The sequence below is a fragment of the Hyperolius riggenbachi genome, chromosome 6, assembly GCF_040937935.1.
Source record: "Hyperolius riggenbachi isolate aHypRig1 chromosome 6, aHypRig1.pri, whole genome shotgun sequence".
Taxonomy (NCBI): domain Eukaryota; kingdom Metazoa; phylum Chordata; class Amphibia; order Anura; family Hyperoliidae; genus Hyperolius; species Hyperolius riggenbachi.
Window position 1 is genome coordinate 205,358,829 of NC_090651.1, and position 21,474 is coordinate 205,380,302.

The 21,474-nt window shown below is 45.4% G+C and overlaps 1 protein-coding gene across 5 annotated transcripts in view; it reads right to left on the reverse strand.

Annotated features, from left to right (window-relative positions):
- KIRREL3 (kirre like nephrin family adhesion molecule 3) overlaps nt 1-21,474 on the reverse strand; it is a 1,384,273-nt gene that overhangs the window by 224,243 nt on the left and 1,138,556 nt on the right. The window lies entirely within an intron of this gene.

Below are 21,474 nucleotides of genomic sequence, written 5' to 3' on the forward strand. Positions count from 1 at the left end.
CTAATTTTCAAACCAATATTTATCAGCCATGCAAATTTCGGTTTTCGCCGCCTAATAGCCTGTATTTGCATCATCGTCTAAGGCAGCGTCCACATTGTTCATTAGACACGGGCGCCTAAATATCCTGCTTTTCTAAGGGCTGTGGGCTACCAGGGACAGCTTGATAAAAAACATTCAGTTTAAAGGGACTCCGAGCAGTGCAGAAACTATGGAAAGATGCATATCATTTTAAAATTCTCTTTCTCCTCTTTCCAATGATATATAAACCGTCGCCCTACGCCTTTTAGTTTTCGCTATTTTCGCGATCGAAATTGCCGCGGCCATGATTCTTGATCACGAAAATAGAGAAAACTAAAAGGCGTAGGGCGACGATTTAGATGTCGCCAGAAAGAGGAGAAAGAGAGCTTTAAAATGATATCCATCTTTCCATAGTTACATTGTATTACACAGGGCGGCTTTTTCTGCTGAATGGAGCTGCTGACTTTGAGAAAAAGTCGCCCTGTGTAATACAATGTAACTATGGAAAGATGGATATCATTTTAAAGCTCTCTTTCTCCTCTTTCTGACGACCCCTAAATAATTGCCCTACACCTTTTAGTTTTTTCTATTTTCGCGATCAAAATCGCGGAAGCTGCAATTTCGATCGTGAAAATAGCGAAAACTAAAAGGCGTAGGGCGACGGTTTATATATCATTGGAAAGAGGAGAAAGAGAGCTTTAAAATGATATGCATCTTTCCATAGTTTCTGCACTGCTCGGAGTCCCTTTAAGGATAATCTATTAATAAGGAAGGCCCAATATTTGATCATTTTATTGAGAGAGTGAAAGTATGAGGAAGGGCATGGGAGGAAGCAGTATACAAGATCTGTCAGTATTACCTATCACTGTTGTTATCTTACCGATATGTTTACGCATGGGCAGTTATGGACATAACATTTGAGGGTGGGTATTAAATACTTTGCATACAGCTACTGATGATGTTGACCACATGTGAATAATTCTGCATATTCTCCATTGAAGGATTGATGGCCTATAGGGCGGGAGAGAAGTTACTTTGCCACCTACCCAATACAGTCTTAATATACCACTCTGAGTATCATAATGTATATATGTACAACGTCAAGGGACACGCATGGAGGTGAACCTGATAGTCACATAGGCACAATTCAAACGGCTACACAGAGGGTTAGACAGGACAAGGTACAGAAAACCGGTTGGAGAGTCAGCACACCTTTATGTGTCATCTTTACGTCACTGCTGATTGAACTGTAGCAAGTATGTAAGTCAGGTATACCATTGCTTCATTGATTGCATGCTTGCTCTGAGACTGTGAGTCACTGAGTAGCTACGCCAGAATAAGCATGATAGTCTTAAGACTGTAAAGACAAACCAGCAACTGCTTCCACATATCTTTTCTGACAGGCTCCATTATGAGCTGTGTTATGGACTGTTAGGGAGGCTTATTTAATCAATTGTTCATCTGTTAAATCATAAACAAAGAAGGGGGTGTAGGGGGATTTTATAATGATCAGTGTTTTCAGGGAAGTTCAAGTGAGTGTGATTCATTGCACTGCCTTGCACTCACTTGCAGTCACCTGACACCTGTCTAGGGTTGCCACCTTTTGGGTGAAAAAGTACCGGCTTGGGGTGTGGCCTAAAAGTGGGAGGGGGTTGTTACGACCTTTTTTTTTATCCAAAATAGCACATACATTTTCAGAAAAAAATCTCTTTTGACAAAAAAAGATGCTCAGTGTGCTTTTAAAAGCCCCATTAGGTGGTCACAGACAGCAGCATAGCCTCCCTTCCTCCCTCCCCTTTATATTTTGTCTGCTGCTGGTCTGGTCTGCTCCTTAGCCCCTCACTTTTTATGCCTTTTACACTTTTTACACTTTAAAGTGAACCTGAGCCAAAGCTCCAGTACGAAAATACAGCAAAGGAAGTCTCATTAGGATCCAGAGGCTTCCTACTCCTTAGGTAAGTATGTGTTTTTGTATCTGAGCTTCGGCTCGGGTCCTCTTTAATGTAAATTCTATATTCTTTATCTAGGCGCAGAGGGGTGAATGGAGCAGGCATTCACGTTCATCACTCGCTAAGCGGCTGGCAACATCAGCAGTGTACCCTTAAGCTACATACTCACTCGAAGATGTATCGGGAAATATGGGATGTGTGAGCATTCCCTATACCATCTTCGCAATTGTGTACCATGTCAACAAACGACGGGAGAGAAAGAGTCTTTAAACCATCGCAGTAATTAGTGCGGGGGTCTATGGGGATCAGAACAAAAAAAAGTTGCTGCAAAAATTACATCGTAGGTATGGACCTTTTGATGCTAAAACTATCTAGCTTGCTCAGGGAGACAGAGATACAAGGAAGGAAATCTTCCAGCACTGCTAGTGGAATCTTAAAAGCGTTATTGTACATCTCCCCCGTCAGTCAAATACTTGCCTGGAAGTTCCCCCAAGTGACACAGAGCGATTCAGAACTGCACAGCCACAAGTTCCAGACCATGTGTGCCTAAAGCACTTTCTTTCACTATAAAGGGACCCTGAGCTGCAATTAAAAAAAGGAATTTGGACTTACCTGGGGCTTCCTCCAGCCCACTGTAGCCCGCGAGGTCCTCTGGCATCCTCTTCTTTCTTCTTCTGGTCCCGCTGGTGGCTCGGTAATCGGCGACTTTACGTGAAGTTGCATGTCATCACGCCGGTCGCCATAAGCCTCCCGCGCATGCACGACTCTCTGGAGAGTGAATCGCTTACAGCGACTGGCGAGATGACGTGACAGTCGCAGCAAAGTCGTCAATTACCGGAGCTTCCAGCCAGACCAGGAGAAGAAAGGAGGATGCTGGAGGATCTCGCTGGCAATGGTGGGCTAGAGGAAGCCCCAGGTAGGTCCAAATTCAGTTTTTAAGTACAGTTCAGGGTCCCTTAAAACTAGCTCTTGTGCAGTTTAGAATCGCTCAGAGTGATTTCTAGAAAGACTCAGGAGGTAAGTGGACCGGGAGGGACTCTGAGGAGGAAAACAACTTGCATCTAGTCATGTAGGAAAAGGTAATCTAGCCCACCGTGTTTTCATTATGTTTTTCATGGGTCAGGTGTACTTTAACACTGTGCATTGTATAAAAGTGTAGAAAAACTGCAGTAAATAGAGATGTCATGACAAAGAGCCCCCATAAGAAGCACAGGCATATGAAACAGTTGTAGGGCCATCGTTCTGCTGAGTCAACCACAGCCCAGGTACCCAACTCTAGTTAAAGTAAATGTGAAGTGATGTGGTAAAAAAAAAAAGTCATATACCTACCTATGGACAGGGAAGGTTCTGGATACTCTAGACCCTTCCCTGTCTTCTCTTACACAGTACAGAGCCGCACGTCTTCAGAAGCACTCAGGAAGGGGACACAAGTACTTCTGAAGCATCTCTAGGTGGCATATTTAAACGGGAGTGATGGCGCTGAGAAGAGGGGAACAAGAGAAGTCAGGGAAAGCTCTATAGGATCCAGAGAGCCTTCCTTGTCCCTCAGTAAGTATCAGTCTTTTAGATTTTACCTCACTTCACATTTACTGTAATGTACACTAAACAGTCCTTTCTTCACAGTGTTCTTTGTCTGTCTGCAATTCAAAGGCAGTGACAAGAATGCAAAAAAACACAAGAAGTACCGAGCTAGAAGAACTGGAAGAAGTATAGTCACTGATGAGCTTACTCAAAGTGCTGCCTCTTTCTATTGTGTGATGTTTCACTATCACACTACAGGTCTGCTGCATGCCAGTGTCAGCATGACTCATGTGAGCTGACCTTACTGATAACTATTCAGGTCTCCTCTGCCCCCTCTCCTTTCAGCTGCAGCTGCTCTGTCACTGAGGAGGAAGACATGCACTACACATCATAAAGGAGCACGGAGCTTCCCTGTTCTGTAGCTCGGTGCTTCGTTTCTAAATTGTGTCCCTCCCTCCTTCACTCCTCATTGGATAGCCTCAAGCAGCAGCTCCAGCATTGGCTAGTGGAAAGCTGGTGCTGCTGCTGCTATTGGCTAGATCTTTCCTCCATATTAATGACACTTTTGTGTTTCAAGACTTAGATTGCACAGCAGGGATTTTCTGGCAGATGACATGCAAGTATAAATTGTATACCGGCCCCGGCTTTTGAGAGAAATAAAACGTCCGTGCTGGCCACATACCTGCTGGGTGGCAACCCTACACCTGTCACCTCCCCATTGAAGGTTACAAAGATTACCAGAATCCTATACAATAAAATGCAAGTGTCCCTGCGTCATCAACTGAATGGTTGTGTGTCTCTGGCTTTTTTGTACTGAGCATGTGCGCAGCCAGGGCAGTTCACAGATCTGACAGTTTGCTCTGTGTGGTTCACAGAGGTTCTCATTGCATTGTGGAAAATAACAGCTTTTTCCAACTGCCAAGCAAGCAGCTCCCTGTGTGCATATACTTCAGACAGTGGTGGGGAACGAGCAAGTGGGACACGTATGTGTGCGCATTGCGGGGCGGGGGTAGCGGCTGTGACCTAGCGCCCGTTTTTTAACAGGTGGACCTTTTTACTAGTAGTAAATATTTTCTCAGTGAAAGTCTTTGTAGTAGGTGCCAAAGCATGTTGGTGGCTATGGAACGTCCACTTTATTTGACTATTTAACCACTTTGTCCTCCTTGACATATAAAAACGTCAAGGAGGACATGCGCGCTCCCGCGGTTAATCGCGCGCATTCACGCACACCCCCGGCCGTGGATTCGGTAGCCCAGGAATCAATGAATCGGGCTATGGTGCCCGATCACTGATTCCTCTCCCCCGCAGAAAAAGCGACAGCTTCTCTCGGAAGCTTCGCTTTTTCTGACTCTATGTCCCTCTAAGCGTACATTGTACGCTTAGAGTGACATCATGTAAACAAACTCAAGGTTGCCATCTTGTGGCCAAAGAGTAAAACTACATCTAAAAGTAAAAAAAAATTACACTACACAAATATTTCCCTAAATAAAACACTATTTACTTCCCACCCTCCCAAAAATACCCACATAAAATGTTTAATAAAAAAAAACAAAAACATTACAATAATAAAAAAAACAAAACATAAATATTTACCTAAGGGTCTAAACTATTTAAACATCTATGTAAAGATGAAATATTTCTATATATTTTTTTTTATAAGCTTGTAAATAGTGATGGATGCAAAATGGAAAAAAATGCTCTTTTATTTCCAAATAAAATATTGTTGCCATACATTGTGATAGGGACATAATTTAAAGAGACTCTGAAGCGAGAGTAAATCTCGCTTCAGAGCTCATAGTTAGCAGGGGCACGTGTGCCCCTGCTAAACCGCCGCTATCGCGCCGCTAAACGGGGGTCCCTTCACCCCCAAACCCACCCCCGCAATACTTGGTCGTAGATTTAGTCGTTCCTGGAGGCAGGGCTAATGACTGCAGCCCTGCCTCCAGTCGCGTCTATCAGCGGCACATCGCCGCCTCTCCCCCGCCCCTCTCAGTGAAGGAAGACTGAGAGGGGTGGTGGAGAGGCGGAGATACGCGCTGACAGACGCGCGTGGGGCAGGGCTGCGGCAGTTAGCCCTGCCCCAACCAGGAAGCGCTCCCACGCTGCACCGAGGGGATTTGGGGGTGAAGGGACCCCCGTTAAGCCGCGGGATAGCGGCGTTTTAGCAGGGGCACACATGCCCCTGCTATCTATGAGGTCTGAAGCGAGATTTATTCTCGCTTCAGACTCTCTTTAAACGGTGAAATAACCGTGACAAATGGGCAATTACAATATGTGGGTTTTAATTATGGAGGCATGTATTATTTTAAAATTATAATGACCGAAAACTGAGAAATAATGAATTTTTTCAGTTTTTTTCTTATTCTTACTGTTAAAAAGCATTTACAGCAAGGTAGCTCTTAGCAAAAGAAAGCCTAATTGGTGGCGGAAAAAACAAGATATAGATCAGTTCATTGTAATAAGTAGTGATAAAGTTATAGGCGAATGAATGGGAGGTGAACATTGCTCGGATGCATAAAGTGAAAACAACTGAGAGCTTAAGTGGTTAAAAGAAGATTATTTTTTAACACTGTCAATGGTAAAATGGCTGTGCAATTTAGGCAGTGTTGATGGCAAAACCACAGCTATAAAAACAATTTTCAATGGAACTGTGCCTCTTTCAAGGAGGCCAGAACAGTGAGCTCCACAGGGGTATTTAAAATCCTTTTCTTTCAAGTACTGTATTTTTACTGGAGACATTTTCATGCTATGAAAGGCTAGAGAATTCTAGCACAATGTTGTGGGCAACACCAGTTTCCAAAGATATGTTTTGATATCTTAGGTTACATGTGTTTTATATATTGTATTTATATTGTATACATTTTGTATTTATTAAATTCAGATTTTATTAGAATATTATTTCAGCCTGGCTCAGAAATTTTAAACCCAAAAAATCACTGCAAAAAAAAAATATTTACAATGTACAGAATGCCTTGCTGAACTGTGTTTGTGCCTAAAACCATTGTTGTATTGCCCAGGACCTCTCTCCCCCTACAGCCTTCAGCTTACACAAGGTACATTCTTGCCTGGCTGTTAGGGCAAACTGATAAGTCACATGGCTGGTGGAACTTGGAAGATTCCTAACCCCTCTCTGAGACTGGCTGATGGATGCCCGTCACTGATGGTGGGGTCAATAGAGGGTAGTAGCAGAGCTAGCAGCAGGCTTCTCACTACTGCAGAATGAGGATGAGCTGTCTCCATCCTGCCTACACTACAGTAGCCACGATATGCACTGCTGAGACTTGAGAAGAGTCACATAAAGTCAGCAACAAGAAGCAACATGTCTGGCACAGTAAGTGAGTGCTGCCATGTCTAGCCCACATATTACCTCCTGCCAATCAATTCTTGCCGCCACTATCTTCCTATAAATACCTTCATGTTGTTGTCTACTTATCACCACATGTCTATGACTACTTGACTATTGCTACCTACATCCATTTCCCGGTCAGTGTCTTTTGCTTTGAACTAAAACTTTGCGTGGTGCTAATTAGATTCAAAAGCTTAATAATTGATACTTGACAGCGACATAATTAAACAGCTGTTAAGTAATTAATCATCATTAGATGGTGATCTGATTTGCCCCATTCCAATCCTGCCAAGTTCTGATATCTGGGGAGGATAAAATTGCTCTATAGTTCCAATCTGTGCTCATCCCTAATCACTTTGTGCCCATTATTACCTTCTTATATTGTTATCTACCACCACCTGCAGTGGTAGTGGCAGATTAGTAGGTTGTCCCCTGTTGTCCTCAAACCCCCTTGGCAGTAATACCAAGTACAGTACTTCATCCTTGACAGCGCTTTACCCAGCATTGTTCAGTAACCCAATGTGGAGTGATTGATATTCTTGGTATACACACCCTGATAAATTGATGTCCCCACTGGTGCTTTTCATGAGGATCGGCTCCCAGCAGCTAATATTCAGAGCTGCTGCCCCTGTCCTCAATGTACCCTAGGGACATGGTTTACGTTTACTTCCTGCTGTGGCTGAATGGGCCTTCCATGGAATTCTTGTAGATTTCTGCTGTATTCAACGTAGGACCATGTGATATTGTAGTTCAACAAGTGGTTGCTGGTGTGCAGTAGAACATTCCACAAATCCACGATCCCTACCAGCTCTATGACCATGACCAGCAGTTTTCCTTTTGCCAATCTGTGTCATTTCATTTTATTATTGCATACATTGTACCGTTATTTACATATTGTATGTATAGTTATATTTTATAGATATTGAAGCAAAGTGACTTAAATTAAATGAAGATATGTGCTCAAATCAGGGCCGGGCCGAGGCATAGGCTGGAGAGGCTCCAGCCTCAGGGCGCAGTGTAGGAGGGGCGCACAATTCATTCAGCTGTCATTCCTAATTGTGTTTGAAGCAGAAAGAAATAAGAAAAGGGGATACATGGCAGTGACTGTAAGCCAGATAACTAGATATTAAGGTGTTGGGGAGGTTGTGGGCCCTGTAGCGCTTCTTAGTCTAATAGCAATCAGTGTGTGATGGCTGGGGTGGCAGGGATGGAGGGGCGCACTTTGGTGTCTCAGCCTTGGATGCTGGAGGACCTTGTCCCAGCTCTGGCTCAAATTCAGGGCTATATTCCCAAAACCGCACTAAAACTTACTGTATGTGTGGGGGCAAATAATTTTAGGGATGAGTGCATCAGAAAAGAACTGGCACAGGTGTTCTGATGCTTTCCCCTCTTTACGCATTTGATATAGCTGAGAAGAGATAAACAAGCCCTTTAAAGCTAAACTTGCAAGCCTCTTTTCCACTACTGTGTTTCATTTCAATTGAAATGAATGTTTCAATTTTTTTTTTAAGGAATTCACTGCATTTTGTTGCGATTTGCTTTTGCGTTTCCATTGAGTGAAGTGAACTGGAATTTTCAGGCACACTATAACAATGCATGACATGACATAGAAAAAATGTAAAGCGTTTGCATTATCGATTTGCAGTAGAAATCAGTCCAAATACTTGAAATTTGCTAAACCAAAGGATCCAAACAACCTATTGAAGTGCGTGTTGTGGAACGCATACGATTGCACGCCATCTGCGTCACTATGCACTGAGGATCCCATTCATTACAGTGGATAGGTCAGCGATGCGCTTCCCAAAAAATGCATGCAGCAGTACAATAGCGCATCACACTGCTGCGCAGCGCACATGATGGGAACAGTAGAAGTGCTGTCTATGCCATTCTTGCACAAAATGAGCACAGCAGCAAGTATGATATGAACGAGGCCTTAAGGCAGTGGTTCCCAACCTTTTTGGAGTCGTGACACATCAAATCAAACGTTCAGATCTCCGTGACACATAGACTAAATGCATGTAATGAGAGACAGCGTTTCCCCACTAAATGCACATAAGAGACAGCGTTTCACCAGTAAATGCAGGTAATGACAGACAGCCTTTCACCAGTAAATGCACGTAATGAGAGACAGCGTTTCCCCAGTAAATGCACATAATAAAAGACCTCTTTTCACCAGTAAATGCACATAATAAGAGACAGCTTTTCACCAGTAAATTCACATAATAAGAGACAGCTTTTCACCAGTAAATGCACATAATAAGAGACAGGTTTTCACCAGTAAATGCACATAATGACAAACAGCCAGTTGTCCCCAGTATATGTAGCCAGGGATATATGTGCCCAGTATATGTAGCCAGGGATATATGTGCCCAGTATATGTAGCCAGGGGTATATGTGCCCAGTATATGTTGGCAGGGGTATATGTGCCCAGGATATGTAGCCAGGGGTATATGTGCCCAGGATATGTAGCCAGGGGTATATGTGCCCAGGATATGTAGGCAGGGGTATATGTCCCCAGTATATGTAGGCAGAGGTATATGTCCCCAGTATATGTAGGCAGGGGTATATGTCCCCAGTATATGTAGGCTGGGGTATATGTCCCCAGTATATGTAGGCTGGGGTATATGTCCCCAGTATATGTAGGCAGGGGTATATGTCCCCAGTATATGTAGGCAGGGGTATATGTCCCCAGTATATGTAGGCAGGGGTATATGTCCCCAGTATATGTAGGCAGGGGTATATGTCCCCAGTATATGTAGGCAGGGGTATATGTCCCCAGTATATGTAGGCAGGTGTATATGTCCCCGGTATATGTCCCCAGTATATGTAGCCAGAGGTATATGTCCCCAGTATATGTAGCCAGGGGTATATGTCCCCAGTATATGTAGCCAGGGGTATATGTGCCCAGTATATGTAGGCAGGGGTATATGTCCCCAGTATATGTAGGCAGGGGTATATGTCCCCAGTATATGTAGGCAGGGGTATATGTCCCCAGTATATGTAGGCAGGTGTATATGTCCCCAGTATATGTAGGCAGGTGTATATGTCCCCAGTATATGTAGGCAGGTGTATATGTCCCCGGTATATGTAGGCAGGTGTATATGTCCACGGTATATGTAGGCAGGTGTATATGTCCACGGTATATGTAGGCAGGTGTATATGTCCCCGGTATATGTAGTCAGGGGTATATGTCCCCAGTATATGTAGGCAGGTGTATATGTCCACAGTATATGTAGGCAGGTGTATATGTCCCCGGTATATGTAGTCAGGGTGTGAGAATCTGCTTAGCTGCCTGTGCAGACAGGCAGTGTTTTGACCACTGTTCACGTCTGCATTCTGCAGGTCTCTTTAAGAGAGACCTTTTGTCAGTTCTGCAGCTTGCTGCTGAGGAATTTGCATACATTCATTATGCAAATCCCCTACCTGCCTCCTGTGATGACTGGCAGTATAAAGGTTGGGATTACCCACAGTCCTTTGCTGGTCATTCCTTCAGGGTTTGTAGTATACACTCCTAGTGAGTGTCAGCCATGCTACTTCTCGTTGAAGATTAGTTTAGAGTTATTCGTGGGACTGCGCTAGGCAGATTCCCTAGTCTAGTTAGGATTGTATTATTTGTATTGCCTGTTCTGTCTGTCTGTGGGGTGCTAACCAGAGCAGCGGTTGCTACTGGTAGGCCCTTCTGTTCTGTTATTATCTTCTCTGGATCGCACTACTCTCTTTGCGCTAGTGCTGTGGATCCTTCTGTTCTGTCTCCTGGGATCGCGCTAGCCACTTTTCGCTAGCGCTGGGGATCCTTCTGTTCTGTCTCCTGGGATCGCGCTAGCTACTTTTCGCTAGCGCTGGGGATCCTTCTGTTCTGTCTTCTGGGATCGCGCTAGCCACTTTTCGCTAGCGCTGGGGATCCTTCTGTTCTGCTACTCTGTACCTGGATTGCGCTAGCCACTTTTCGCTAGTGCTGTGGATCCTATCTCTCGCTTGTCCCTGTTTTCGTGTGTCTGTCTTGTCTGCTACGCTTGCTGGAGGCTCGGTGAGGTAACCGTTAAGCAAGCCCTTGCGTCCTCTGTTTCATGTTTGTCTGTTAATGGTTAGTTAGGCGTGCTTGTCTCTATTGTGCTTATCACGTGGAGACCACGCATAACCGCGTGCACTGTTGCGAATGAGTGCGGTGTTCGCGGTTAGCTAGCGTTTGTTATTTTCCGTATCTCCTTATTGTATTATTTGCTGTGCCTTTGCTACCCTTGTGCTCTGTCCTGCTCAGTCTTGTGTCGCTATTGGCAATCGCCATTCTTGCGATTGCGTTTCCTACTTCGTTTCTGCCGTTGTGTGTTCGCCGTCGCTGGGTGGCGACTAATTTGGTGGGCACACATTGGTTCTGTCCCTTTGCTCTGTTCCCTGTGGGCTATCCAGCCCTGCCTGATTGTACCTTGTCCCGGATCTGTACAATTCCCATTTGGCATCTGTGGCTGTGCAGTGGCTGTGTTCACCTGCACTCCACAGCGCCATCTGCTGGTGGGAATTGCCCTCTGCGGGTGCATAGCACCTAGCCTGGGTGTCCGCAATAATACGCTTGTGGAGGAAATCCGCCGCGTCAGCGCACGTCTGGTGCGCTGACCACGGAGACGATTCCACAATCGTTACACAGGGGTATATGTCCCCAGTATATGTAGTCAGGGGTATATGTAGCCAGGGATATGTGCCCAGTATATGTAGCCAGGTGCCCCCCCCCCAGGAGGAGAGAGCAAGGGAAGGAGAGCGGCACCTCAGGGTGCTCTCGCTCTCTCCTCCGGAACGAAGTAGTGTTGTCCGGATCATGAACGATTCGGATCTTTGATCCGAATCTATTTTGTGAGTCGAATCATCCGAATCATCAAAATGAGTGATTCGGATCGCAAAAGGGGTGGGGCCAGGAGTGACAGGCCCCCTCTCAGCGGGCAGCGGGGTCCTGGAAGCAGAGCAGAGATGGATCGCTCTGTTGGAGGGGACTCAGGGGAGCCAGCCTTGCAGGGAGACAGGTAGAGGGGACATGGGTGCCACTGCCAGATATGTGTAGAGCACACATACTGGCTATAATGTGCTGCTCATTATAGGCTGTCTGTTCCGTAGTTGTGCATAGTGAACACATTGGAAGCTTTTGGCTCAGCACAGCTCAGTAACTTTGCAGGCACTGTGATTGCAGCGCAATATGATCCTCCTGCACTCGCTCTAAACAGCTGCACTGTAACTTCTGGGAATACTTCTGGGAATGCTTTCTTTCACTGTGCGACGTTTGCATTCAAAGTACACAGATGAGCATATAGGTGAAATACATGTAAAGCATATGATTGCAGCATGTGGGTATTGTGTGCAAGCAAACATTTCTGCTCTCTGCTCGTCCCTCCTCCCATCTCTGTCCACTCCCTGCCCTCTGTCCATCTTCTCCCTTCTCCTGTCCTGCTAGTCATTTCACCCCCCCCCCCAATGCTTCCCTTGTAAAATGATCCGAGATTCGGATCAAAGATCCGGATCTTTTCAATGATCCGATTCGAATCATCCGGATCATTGAAAAGATCCGAACTTCCCATCTAGAACGAAGTGCGGTGGCTGGCAGAGGGGCGGAACTTACCTTCCGTGTCTCTGTCCCGCCTGGTCTCGTCGCCGGCGCGGGATGATTTGCCACTACTCTGGCCTGATCCAGACGAGAGGAGCGGCTGCAGAGCCAGAACTTCCGGCCGGCGCATGGAGCGACACGGAAGGTAAGTCCCGCCCACTGCCAAGTGCCGCCAGCCCGCCACAGTTAGTATCGGAGGGGAGAGTGAGGGAGGCAGAGCACCCTAAGGTGAGAGAAGGGGGGGAGATGGCCCCCTTCTCAGCCGCTGCCCACAGTTCTTCTCCCTCCACTGCACTTCCCCTCCGAGAGCCGCGACACATACCCAAAGCTGCCGCGACACATGTATGTGTCGCGGCACATGGGTTGGGAACCACTGCCTTAAGGAATGAAGCTGTGCTGTCTGCTCTTCCTAAGGCTATACATCCTAGCAGGGGAACACCTAGCAGCAGCCTTGTGAAAGAACGAGGTCTATGAGGACTAGCTAAAAGACATTTTGTGGAAACCACAAGTCTTTATGCAGATAATATGCTACTTTGTTTTTCTTTTAGAAAATCCTGAAAAATCCTCATGTCAATCTGTTGAAATTTTATCACTAAATCTGGAGAACACTCTTGTTGAGAGGTCCCCACGTCTAATATGTAAAAATCCACTATAAAAAACAATCTATGAAAAATACAGCAGTAATGTAGTTCAGTTCCTAAATAATTTGCCCAATCAAGTTTCAAGTTCTACAACTTGTGATAAAGAAAAATTAATTTCTATTTCTTCAGACCAGCATCTGACCATGTTTTTACTTTTTATTTCACTTGTTGTTGCTAAAGGCATCAGCATCACCTAACATTCACCAGGACTCTTATAGAAGATTGTCTTGTACTTGTGAACCCTGTGCATCCAGAAGGTACAGCAGCATTCATGTGTAACATGACCTGTACCCTTAATCTGTAATAACTATCCGCGGTGCGCCTTCTACATGCTAATTAGACGAAAGCACTTTGGCACAATAGGGATGACTATGGCTCACCTCACACAGTGCGCCTGGCTAAAGGTTAGCACATGCCTGCAGTCAGATTTATTAACACAGTGGTGACAGATTGATGGCAGCATGGCCCAGCATGACATATGCTGGTATTTATAAGGCGTGAGGTGTGGGTCAGTGGCAGAGGTGCTTCATACAAGTGCTGCCGGAGAGACAGTCTCTGCACCACCATTTAACTAAGTATGGTGTATCTTTAGTGAGAACATATCGTAAGTTATTGTTGTAACTAAAAACAGCCAATACTGTTACTAAGTACTGCAATATTTCCATGACGTTTATTGGATGAAAACAGGCTTCTCCATCTGGTAATTAAATTAAAGAGACACTGAAGCGAAAAAAAAATTATGATATTGTGATTTGTATGTGTAGTACAGCTAAGAAATAAAACATTAAGATCAGATACATCAGTCTAATTCTTTCCAGTACAGGAAGAGTTGAGAAACTCCAGTTGTTATCTCTATGCAAACAAGCCATTAAGCTCTCTGACTAAGTTAGTCGTGGAGAGGGCTGTTATCTGACTTTTATTATCTCAACTGTTCCTGGACTATTTACTTTTCCTCTGGCAGAGGAGAGATCATTACTTCACAGACTGCTCTGAAAGAATAATTTTGAATGCTGAGTGTTGTGTAATCTGCACATATTATAGAGTGATGCAAAAAACACTATATACTTGAAAATAAAAATATGAGAATATTTTCTTTGCTGCTAATTTTCTAGTAACTGAAAGTAGGATGAAAATCCATATTAACTGTAAAAAATACTATTTAATAATAAACTACTTATTTAGCTTACCTACCAGGTTGTTTTTAGTACTCACTATCAGATTCAGGAGAAATGTGATATAAAAAAGTAAATAAAATTTCTGCTGGTTTCCATCTTGACTGTTTCCCTGTGATGCCAAAAGTGACATCACTATTGCCCTTTTCTTTTTTTTTCAGTCCAGCTCGGTATTTATTTTCCCCTCCCTACTCCCACAGCTTACTGTCCCTCCCACAGTACCTGTCATCACCTGTGTAAACTTTTCAAAATCAGCTGTCATTCATACATTTGACTGAGAGCTAAGTACACTGAAGACAGCAGAGTGAGGGTGTGTGGAGATACTACTTAGGCCCGGTTTGATTTGTGTTAGGGTCCGTCTCCGAGTTGCACCCTGGCACTTATTCTGATGTGAGTATACATCCGAATCTAAGATAAATGTGGTATATGCGCTCCTCTCACAAGCTATACACAGATAAGAACCTAGCCACTGACACGTGGATCGCTGTACAACTGGGTGGGTATGACCACCCTGAATACAAATGAAAAAATAATATGTGCGGCGCTCTACACCTGTCAATTTAAAGTATCAATACAGAACTAGTAGCTAGAACATAAGTCCCAGTTTACACAAATGTCCATATATCACTACTGTACAAATGTACATATATCACTACTCTGTGACAATAGCTGAAATTTCCAAAAGTTCTCTTTTCCGCTTCAACAATGACATGCAGTTAGCACATTGCTAGGTATCACTCTCACCAGATCCATAGGCTGATTAGTTATAGTCAGCAAACTCGCGTTATAAGGTGGATGTGGCCCACGTGCCCAATTTCTTCCTTCTAGTTGTACTCAGATGAAAGAAACAATAGATAGCGTAATACTGTTGAGGCCATACATTACAAGTCCTCCACCAGAGATAACAGCACCAGCCCGTGCTATAAGTATAGAAACCACCGCCACTTTGTGCATCCGCAAACAGTAACACTTAAGGCTTACCAGAGGTAATGGCTGACCATGACAGTTCAGCTAAAGCATTTCATCAGACCTCTGAATTCTTAATCCGCAGCCTTCTCCCTTAATGAAGCTCAGAGGAGAGGTGACATAGCGTAACTCCGTTTATTTAAAACATTAAAACAGTGGTAAAACCCTCACATTTAGTATTAAGAACATGCGCATATAAGTGAAAAAAGCTTCAGGACGTCCTCACCACCGCCGCTCACGCGTCTCCACTCTCGCCACGAGGCCACGTCCTACCGGTTTCGTCATATGACTCATCAGGGGCTCGCCTACGTGGCTGCGTGGAGACGCTTTTAAATTTCTGCATTTGCCAAAAGTCCGCATATGCAAATTCCCTACTAGTGGCGGCGGCCTTTTCTTAGAGCAGCTCAGATTGATAAGCGCAGCTTAATCTGACAGTGCAGGTACAGACCCCTGCGCGTCAATCCTGCATCCTCATTGCTGCGCTCCATGTAAACATAATGAACATAGTAAAAACATAAGCCAAACATAGCACATACTTTAAAACATTGGTACATTTCACCATCCTCATAGCTAAGCACTCCTCATAGCGCAGCAGCCATGGTATTTATATGAGTTTAGTGTGATTCTTTATGTCAGACCCCGCAGCTCCTAATGCTTGTGGTTCATATTGACAGAACCAAAAATTCTATTATATTTATTTACAGTAAACATTGCTTCTAGGGGTACGCAACACCTAGCGTCCAATCAGATGTATCAGTAGATAAATATATATATAAGTTACCAAGTGGCATACTATGACCCCTCCCCCAATTTTCAATACATTACTTTGTGGACTGATGAGGGTTGAGCTTGATGGGAATACAACCCCCACCTCCATCATAGAAACCCAGTCCACATCAATCCCACCTACATCTGTGACAGGCAGGACTTCCATAGCCCATTCATTTAACAGTTTGCAAACCCTCAAATTAGTTGGAAACCTGTGTGTGACAGATGTAAATATCTGAGAGCCTCCCCCATTGCCCCATGATATATCACTATCATCCCTCCTAACCAACCTCCCCTCATTAGACCCATAAACCAAACAGTATGCATCTCCTAAATTTGCACGATTCTCTATGTGAATTCTACCCACACCTTGCATTACACTTTTGTATCCATACCACTCAACATTAAAGGCCAGTGACATTTGCTCATAACCCAATGGCCAGTATAGGATATACCCACACAGGCCATTGGGCCAGGACCCACCCCCTAATCATCTGATATAAAACAGTTGAGGTCCAGATCCACATTCAACCCCCTTGGTCTCATTGTTCCCATCTGGTAGATCCACTTTGTTTCTAATTTTGAAATCTCCCTTATTTTGTTGCATCCCCTCCATTTAGTGGTCAGCTTTTGCAACGCCGAAAACTGCATAAGTGAAGCATCACAGTTATGCTTTTCCTTGAAGTGTTTTGACAAACTGTGGTTTTGAAACCCCTTTTTTATATTGTTTACATGTTCATTTACCCTCGATTTCAGCATCCTTTTCGTGCGCCCAATGTATTGGAGGCCACACGGGCACCAAATCAAATATATCACGTGTGTGCTAGCACATGTGATAAATTCCTTAATGGGAAACTGCTCACCAGTACTGTGAGATATATTTGACATCATTTTCTGGGCCTTAGCCTCGGTACAGGGATTACATTTTCATACATCCGAATCTCCCTGCACAGCTATGGTTATTCGCAAGCCTAAAATGCTGTTGGCTATTCCTTTTTTTTCACTGCATGCCAGTTATAGAGCAGCCTATTAATTTCAATAGGCTGGGATTCCCCATCCAAATTGGCGTGTGGGGTATTGCTCTCAATAGCCCCTAGTGGAAGTGAACACTTACATGTCAGTCAGCAAGCAGTGTTTGTACTTGGCGGAGGTCATATCCTTTATACATTGGGAGTTTAATCCCTCTTGCAAAGGTCAAGAGAACACAAAGACTTAACAATAACAGTACTACACAATTATGTACAAATGCAAACTACATTAACAGTAGTAATGCACAATTACATACAAATGTATACAATATCCACTTTTATGGTATCTGAATTAACCAGGGCTGGATTTACCCATAGGCACCATAAGCACGTGCCTACAGGTGGCCCGTCCATGAAAGGCGGCTCTTCCCTTCCTCCCTCTCTGCACAGTGCTAGCAGAGCGTTGACTCACCGGAATCCGACATGCCAGCGGCGACCGCTTCTCTTCCCTGCATCGTCCCAGGCCCAGTGTCATTTCCTAGGTAAGAGCGCCATCTCCTTACTATGATGCGCCTGCACGTACTAGCGATGTGCGTCATAGTAAGGAGATGCCGCTGTTACCTAGGAGATGACGCTGGGACCATGCAGGGAAGAGAAGCGGTTGCCGCTGACACGTGATGTCGGATCTTGGTGAGTCTTCTTAACGCTCCGCTCACACTCTGCAGGGAGGGAATGTCTCAGGCGCCCTATCACTCGCTCTGTGGCCGGCTCTTCATGTGGTCAGCTCCAGCTGATTGACACGCCGGCCACAGCTGCTTAGATGCGCCTGGCCCCTGCTCTTCATTGCCGCTGTCTGTCCCAGAAGCTCTACAGCAGCCAGCAGGACAAAGGGTAAACTGAGCACTCTCCCACTGCCGACGGAGCCCCATCAATCCTTGGCCGCCATTATCAACCGCAGAGGAGGGAATCAAGACACAGAGCAGAGCACTCACCACCGCTGCTGTGTGCCAGCTATTGCAGCTGCTGCTGCTGCCAGAGGAGCACCAGCCGGGATCCACTACCAGCAGTAAACCATGCCAGGCCCATCACACTCCTCAGATCCTGCTGCATACCTGCTCACTGGGGATCATTCAGGCCGCAAGCTCAGCACACCCCTGACTCCAGCCATCAGACCACGCTACGAGGTCCAGAGTGTCAGAGGCTTACTATGGAGGGACTGATCATGCTAGCCCACACTGCTGACAACATGGACACCAGCAGTCCAGCAAAGCTTCCAGTCAAAGAGATCTGCAGCCAGCATTGCATCTGCTGCATACAGCTCCCACAGAGGCAGGCAGCTGAGCACTGCTCCAATCACGCCACGCCTGGCACGGAACCCTCAGTGGCACCAGAACTCTGCTGCATCCACCAGTGTATTTTTTTGGGATTCCTCAGAGCCCACCACCGCAGGCCAGGTCAGTGAAATGTCCTGGCCCTTACACTTTAGGCTGTCTTAACTAGGCCACTGCTGTGTCCCCAGGAAGCCAGTTCCCCATCTCTCTCCCCTGGGTAAGCCAGCCCTCTTCTTCTGATCTGTTGGGGCCCCCTTGCTGCTAGGCCCTGCTCCACCATTTTCACCCGATGCACAGGCCTGTGTGGCCACATGCTCCACTGCGGCCTGTTTCACCAATCTGGGGGCAGCCACCCTCCACGTGGTCCCCACAGGGTCCACCACTACTCTCTACATCTCGCAGGGCCCCCTGGACTCGCACCTAACGGACAGAGGGGCGTGGCTTGAGGGGGTCTGGCCTGTGTTAAGGGGTGGGGCTTAGGGCACAAGAACTTATGTGCCTATAGGCTCCTGAGCTGTAAATCCAGCCCTCGAATTAACACACAATCACATGAAAATGTACACAGTATAAAACTTTAGGGCAAACATAAAAATTAGTTTATGTTACTGAAATAACACTTACTCACAAGGAAATGCACACAGAATGAAATTACGGTAGTACAAATATGTACAGATGTGCACAATATTACTTTGAAAGAAAACAGAACTAATGCAAAATTATGTATAAATGTGCACAATATTACCATTTAAGGTAACAGTACTGATGTACAATTATGTAGAATTGCACACAATATTAACTATGTATAATACTGAAAAAAAAAAAAAACACACAAAAAGTCAAATCCACACAGTGATATTTGTGCAACAGTTGTGACTAACTGCCTTTGCCTGCGTAGTGTGTATAGAGCCACAAAACAAATTACTACTGTCCCTATACTCTCACCGACCCTGTCGATCCAGCACAACTCTCCCTGTATCTTTTCTTCACTGCAGGTAGAGTGAAAGCCTCTAACTCTCCTCTTTATAAAGCGGTGAGGATAGCCTAAGGCCCGGTTCACATTAGCGGTTGTTTGCCAAACGGACCGGATGACCTGACCGGATCCGGACCGGATCCGGATCGGAACCGTACGGTTCTGATCCGGATCCGATCCGGATCCGGTCAGGTTGCATCAGGTGGTAATCAGGATGCGATCCGGATCCGTTTGGCAAAGTTAACGTAAAAAAAAAAAAAATGTTGGGGTCTGGGAGGTCAGCAGAAGGGGGACCTGTGGAATCAGGCCCTCTGCTGTTTAGCACTCACCTCCACCTCCGACATGCTGCCAACATCCTGCCAACACCTCCAGCTCGTGCTGCTCCACTCCAAAATGCTTGCCCATGTGTCCCCAGCCAATATCGCCGCAAAAATCCGCATAGGAAGTGGGGTAGAACATCCGGATTTCTCAGCCAGTGTGTTGTGCGGCCTCCGGTTCCCATTTGTTTGTATTGGCCGGATGGTGCAGTCCGGCTCCGCCCCGGATACGGCTGCCGGAGGGGCCGGATGAAAAAATAGCGCATGTTGGAACGGAGGCCGGAGTCCGGATCCGGCCCGGATCCGGTCCGGCTCCGGTTCTGCAGAACGGACCCATGTGAACGGACGCATAGGCTTTAATTGCTATGCCGTGCGTCCGTTCCGTCCGTTCTGCAGGCGGTGCGGCTCCGGCACGGCGATTCCGGAGGGCCACCGCAAGTGTGAACCGGGCCTAATTCCTATTGGTTGCTAGGACCAGTCCTTATATTGTCTAATTCCTTTGCAAGGACAACTGGGAACACTTCATTGGATGTAGAAAATAAAATACGGTAAGTACTTCCTCATACCAAATTTCACCTCAGTTTTATTAAGGGTAACTCAAAATTCACAACCACTTGAATTTATTCACCATACCATAAACCACAATGGGCGTTAATCACAAAGGGCAGTTCGTAAAATAATTTTGGTTGGTAAAATACCTAATTTGGTATTTTACACTTTTTTTTTCCAAATTCACGAGCATTTTCACGCATAAGGCAGAAGTTCTGTAATTTATCGAACAAACATGCCTCAATTCAGTAAGTGTCACTTACCAACGTGGAGCAGATCAGCGGGCAGGCTGGGGGCTGTTTGTCTGAGTCGGAAGTTTTCTGTCCAATGCATCCTGTCATCCCTTTAGATGTGCTGCAGCCACCAGGGGGAGCTCTTCTGTATGCTAGAATACAGATTTACACATCTAAAGGGATGCAGGAAAGCCCTCAGGATTGTCAACTTCCACTGCTTTGATACAGTGAAATACCCAGCCGATACCTCTTTGCATCGAATCACAGTGAGAAGCAGGCTGGGTGGCTCTCCCTATTGGCTGCCTGGCGAGTTATCGGCTGCTGTGAGCTGGAGAAAAATACCGAACACTTTTGCCCGGTAAATTAAATGCAGAAATCTTTGTGAATTGACATTTCTTGACCTTCCCTAAAGGTAATTACCGCACAACTCGGTAATTTACCTCACTAGTCGGGAACACTCATTTTCTGTGCGGTGATAGGTTTAGTGAATTGTAATTTAGGAAGGTCATCAGTAAAATCGTCTGTTTTCAGCATTACCGAATGCGGTAATGCTTTGTAAATAGAGCCCAATGTAATCTTACCAGAATGTATAACAATGTAAGTATGTTCAGATATTACTGAACCACCTGCCCCTCTAATAAAAAGCCATGACAGACCAAAAAAAGAGGAGGGGGGAATTCCTGTAGATTTGGTTTGGTGAAGCAGGTGAGTGAGCTAAGCCCTCTGTAGTCATAAGCACATCAGGGGACAATTACTTGTTGGCTCAAGGCAGGCTTCCTCCAGCAGCCCCTGCATAGGCCTACCTAATTACCCCAGCTTGGTTCCCAGCTGAAACATAAAATAATAATTAGCAATCAGAGGCCCCACGGCCCATCCCATGTGGTCTCTCGTTATACACTCCGTTCCTGGCCATTATATTAAAGCATTACCTTGTTCTTATATGTGCATATTATCAGAAACTATTATAGTGTCTTCCTAAAATAGATTCAGACTCCCAGCTGCTGGCCACGAGCTCTTTCATGCAGTACAATTTCAGCATTTGTAACCCCATGTGTCTCATCATGTTACCCTGTGGCAGAACAAAACCTGTGATTTGTCATGTGACTCCACGGGGGACCGCCTTTCCAACGCCCATGCC